The following is a 5,537-nucleotide window of genomic DNA, read 5'->3' as shown; positions in this document are numbered from 1 at the left end:
TGCTTCAAAGGTGCAGCAAAGAGCTAAAAATCTAAGCCACCAAGATACATAAGATTTGAACAAATACAATCCCAAAGGCTTTGTTTAAAGTTTTAAAAGCCTAAGGTTTAAGTTAGTGGTGAGCTGCTTTAGGCCCTTTCTTGGATTAAAGAGGTGAAAGTTTCCTTGAAATCTGGGGTGATTCTGGGTGGAATTCAGCAGCAGAACAGGGTGGCACTTTGAGCCAGCCGTTTTCTCCTTCTCCATGCCTTTGAACAGGTCACAGGAAAGGGCACACGTATCTCCCCTTGGAGATGATCTCTGCCTCAGATGTCACAGCCATGTCTATGCAACCAAAGAAAACATTCAGTGGTGCCAAAGCATTACACAGTGTGGGGAGGCTGGGAGAGAGCAAGGTTCCTGTAGCTGGGTTCTCAAACACACTGAGGAAACATGAATTTTGGGAAGAGTGAAAGGAAGTTCAAGCCCTCTGTGGAATGGGGCTCCAGAGCCCACAGCAGTTGAGAGGGAAGACGAGCCATTAGGTCTGCATGCCAGCTGAAGGGAAAAGCAGCGTCACCGGTCAGAGCCACAGAGAGAGATCAAGAGCCAAAGGAAAGCTCTGGCAATGCTGCTGCAGCGTTTTACCCAACACAGCTCCTTCCATCCTTGTCCTCCTGTTCCCAGCGATGCCTCAGTTCTGAAACAGATGTCTCCTGGTGACGTAGGCTGAGCCCAGGGATGGCCCCAGCCCTTCCAGAAAGGCTGCTGGTGTGGGCTAGTCCAGCTTGAACCACTTGAAGATTTATCGCCCTGCCAGGACAGCACTGCATGGAGGGTTCCTTGACCAGGACCTGGAAATCTCTCAGGTGAGTTGCCCCAACGAAGCCAACGCAGAGTACATCGCATACTGGGGGGCATTTCCTGGACCCTCACAGAACAACCAGACACTGCACCAGGACACTCACTGCCACCACCGAACAAGGTCAGGCTCCTTCTCCCAGAGCAACCCAAACTGCACTTTCCTCCTCTCTTCAGGAATGAGTCCATGTCTCTGGTAAACCCCCCAGCTAGAGGAACTTCTTCACCCATATGGAGGTGATGAGAACTTTTCCAAGTGGCTGATGTGGCACTCGCTGTATCCAGAGTGACTGGTGGCACCAGCTGCCTGCCTTCCCCTCCAGCTCTACACATAACCCACAGGGTCAGTTTAAGTGACAAAACCTTTGCAGGACCAATGAGACTCCCCTATTATTTCTATTTGTTTACTGTTAGGCAGCGGCTTCTTCCAGCAGCTGAAGCTGAAACAGGACTGGCTTCAAAGGTAAACATTTCTCACAGCTTTCTCATCAACTATATTAAATACAGTCATAAAAAAAAGCCCCACAATATTTTCTGTATTTGCTGAAGGATGACGTCCTCCTTGCCTTCAGCGTGTGCCAGATTACTCATAAACCTGGACCATATGCCACCACAATTTACTGATGGGCCCAAGCTGTTTTGGTAGATACAAAATCCGAGGGGATTAGGGAGGCTCGATCCACGCTGAAAACAGAGCAGCAGCGGTGGGGCAGCTGCTTGCTCTCTTTGCTCAGCCTCAATTTAGGTCAGTGGCCAACAGCCCCACGCCAGGCTGGCCGCAGGGACACACGCAGAGGGGATCTGCGCCTGGTGTCTGCTCCCGTCGGGACACAGCACCCGGTGCATGCCAAGGAGAGGGCTGGGAGCAGGGGAGACCACCCTGGTGCCGGGTATCTGGAGCCAGGCTGCCAGGCCCAGTGAGGATCCTGCAGCTCAACGCCAAGGAGGAGATGCTTTCCCCCCATGCCGTGGTGCCCTCTGGCTGGCTGTGCACCTCGGGGTGCGGCTCCAGCAGAGTTCCCCGGTGCAAACCCCGCCGGGGGCTTGTCCAGAAGGCAGCTGGTGACGAGTAGGTCACCAGAGCTGTTGTTTGTGTCCCTGGCCCACAGAGGGGCCTGCTCATGGGGAGAAGGGAGAGCCCAGCTGGAAGTACCGCCTGCACTGGAAGTCTCTTCTGGGTGGGGGTTATCCAGCCCAGAGGTGCCCGTAGCCAGCCCACCCGCGGCTCCCAGTCAAGTACCTTGGCTGCTTCTTCAAGAGGCTGAACTCAAATGGAGCATGGAATGACATAATGGACCTTCTGACTCGAGCAAAGCCTATTTAACACCTGGCAGGACACACAGTGCAGCTGCAGCAACTTATTCAATAGCTTACTAGAGCACTGGAATCTCTTTCCCCTCCACTTTATCTTTAATTTGCTCTTTTCCTTAGTAAAAGCACAAGTACCTCCATCACCTCGAACAAAGCCACTGCTTATCACCAGGGGAATTCCAAAGGACTGCAGAGGGCAGGACAGGGAATGGGGACCAGAGCAGCAGAGCACAAGCACCCCACACTGCTCTACATAGAAGGGAAGCACTCCAGACCACAGCTGCTATGCATGGAATGTCAAATCACAGTCATGGGAACCTTCTCTCCAGAATAAGAGAATCCTCTGTGTGTAATCTAGGGCTGTAACTTCTCATCACTTGGAAAGATGCTCACGATCAACATGGCCTGACTGGATTTACAACTGCCAGAGCTTCCTTCCACACAGAACGTTGTATACTGCAAGGAGGACCTGAGAGATCGCACTACTCTGCACCATTACTGTACCTCAGAGTAGGCCTTTTAAGTTCAAAGTAACCTCCCATGTCTCTCTTGGACAGTTCAAATGCACCAAAACCCTACGGTGTTGTATCTAGCAGGCCCCAGAGGCGGGACAGCGCCTTACAGCAAGAATTTGGCTCTGGCATCCTGTGCCCAGGTCCCTGGGGAGGGTGAGGCCACCGGCTGCCATCTCCAGCCTGTGGGTCTTCCCTGGTGGAGACATCCCTTTGTGCCTGCAGGGCTCTGCGTCCCCGAGCCGGGAGCACCCAGTGACAGCTGCCAGGAGGCTGGGCACAAGTGTCTACTGGAAGGGTATGGATGAGCCTTTTCGCGTATTCTACAGATCTGTCCTCCTCGAGTTTGTTACCACTGTGTCCCAGAGAGACTGTAGACACCCTCAGCTCCCCTCCTGGTCAGGGCAGCCAGGATGGAATGTGCTGCCCCCTGCTCCGCGTGCCCAGATGTGCCACGCAGATGGGTCTGCAGGGAGGGACAGGGTCTGGCTGGCAACCACTGTTTACAACTCTTATTAAACCCATTCTCCTTTCCTAATTATTATAATAGTTCCTGAAAACATCGCCCGCGGACTTTAAATGTTTGATGACTGTGTGCTCTAATGAAAGCTGTGGAATTATCCTGTGCTCGCTGCCACATGGCCCACACAGCAATGGAGATGCTAAATAATTTTTTAAAAATTTATAGTTTACGAGATGTATGTCCCATCTGTGGTGATGCAGCAGCTCCCAAATGCCCTGATTTTCACTGCATTAACAACACCTCTTAAAACCAACTGGCTGCGCTTCACAGGAAGGCTCTGTGACCTGAGAGGTGCATTACAGCGCACACAGGTTTGGGATGAACCTTGCTGAGACCGAATGCCTTCGAAGCACAGAGACTCCACAGCCAAATCAAGTGCTTTTACACCTACAAGTAACACATTGCTGTTAAGGCATTAATCCCATTATTCCAGAAAGAAGTTCCTTGTGGCACCTTTGCCAAAGCTCAGCCCAACCACCGATGGGCCAATGAAAACCTAGGGAGTTTAAGTGCAGTATCCCTGCAATGATCAATCCCTGAGATGAGATCAGGAGTCGCTTCTCCTTCCCTCCTCTCCCCAGAGATGTTCTCTGTCACAAGGCAAAACCATGCAAACTGTGCCCAACTTAAAAACTGAGTTTGGGATCGGAGCCAGAGCAGATGGTTAGGAAAGCTAAACACCGCTGATTTATTTCTTACCCTTTATGCAGCAATATTAGAGACAATGGCCCTGATCAGAACAAATGAGAACAAACACAGGGCTGCAGACTCAATACAGAATTAACAACCAGCACTACCAGATTCCATTATGCTGTGATTAATTCTGAATTTGTGGCAGGACTACCAGCAGCAAACCTCCAGCTCTATCTAAAGGAAGCAGTGCCAAAGCAGCCTGCCTTTCAGGGAGTGCTCTTCACTCTGCAAGGGACTCCAGCAGGAAAGCAGTGTGGAAGATGCCAGGCTCTGAGCTGCAAAGTCACCTGGAAAATTCACTTATACACTGTGCCCCACATCCTCCCCTACAAACCCCAAGAAACCAACAGAACGGACTGGATGGACACCAACAGGAGCTGAAAGTCTCCGAGTCAGGGAGGTCTGAGGGACATCACCAGAAAACCCCAGAGACACAGCCAGAGGGTTGTCCCCCTCCTTCACCTGGTCCCTCTGACACAAGCCCTGGCCTTCAGGCCCCTACTTCCCACTAACCATCCCATAAGGCTGGGGGAACATCACCAGAGACTATCACCTTCCATCACTAGGGCCTGCAGGGGCTCCAAGTCCACTCCAGGGCATGCAGTGGCTTCAGTCAAGGGCAAGTGACTTGGGTTCATGGTCACCAAGCCAGCCCCTCTCTGTGGCTCCAGCCTGTGCCCCACATGCCTCGGTTTCCCTGTCCCCAGCGCACCACGGCATCCCCCCACAGCATCCCCCCACAGCACTCCCTCCTCTGGCAGGGACATAAAGTGAAAACACCAGTTATGGTCTTGTCACCATCAGCATTCCCGGGAAACAGGTTCTATTAATTACTTAACAATGGTTTTCCATCACTGCAGCACATACCTGGCCTGGAAACTGCCGCTGGCAGCCATGGGAAGTGGACTTGCTGACAGGGGTGTTTAAGGCCCATTATTTGTGGGATGCAGATGAGGTGAGATGCATGAGTTCAGCCCTGTTGTGCTCCATTTCCCCTAGCTAAGCACACAGTAAAAGCTGAGTTTATACCCAGAGCTGCCAGAGCTGAATGAATATCTCATTATAACCGCAAAGACCTTTTATTTTTATTGGGTCCTGCACCAGCAGTGGGCTGTGTTAATCCCAGCCTGGTAAACCAAGTGCAGCAGGTTTGGTTCCTTCCATCCTTGCCCCTACATGAGGGAAAAGAGGGGGTTGCCACCAGGCTGGGACTTTGGCTGGCACCTTGTGCTGGATGACGGCTGCAGTTACTGGTGAGGAAGTCCTGCGTGCCACTCACCAGTGATGCTACGTCCTGAGATGTGGTCAGCACAAAGAATCCCAGCACGTTACCATATCCTGCCTTTCAAAGAACTGCTTCCTTGTAGCACTTGACCATTCTGAGGAACAGACACCACTGGTGGTAAGACAAAAGCCATGTGTCACTGTTTTGATGGCAGTTTCTTGGCATCATTGTTAGGACCGTGCTAAAAGTCGGAATTAGTTTCCCAACCTCTCCAGGCAGGGAAGCAGATGTTTTCCACCTCTGTGGCAAAGGGTTTCTCTGCACAGAACTTATCTGCCTGTAGCCCCAAGGTCACATCTCCTAGCTCCTCCAAAACATCCCCAAAGCAGAGTCAAGAGAGAATGAAGCAGCTGGGAGGAAGTGGAGGACATTT

Source organism: Empidonax traillii, unplaced genomic scaffold (assembly GCF_003031625.1).
Source record: "Empidonax traillii isolate 1590-97213 ecotype Southwest subspecies unplaced genomic scaffold, ASM303162v1 scaffold848:size342660, whole genome shotgun sequence".
Lineage (NCBI taxonomy): Eukaryota > Metazoa > Chordata > Aves > Passeriformes > Tyrannidae > Empidonax > Empidonax traillii.
This window is presented reverse-complemented; position numbering follows the sequence as displayed.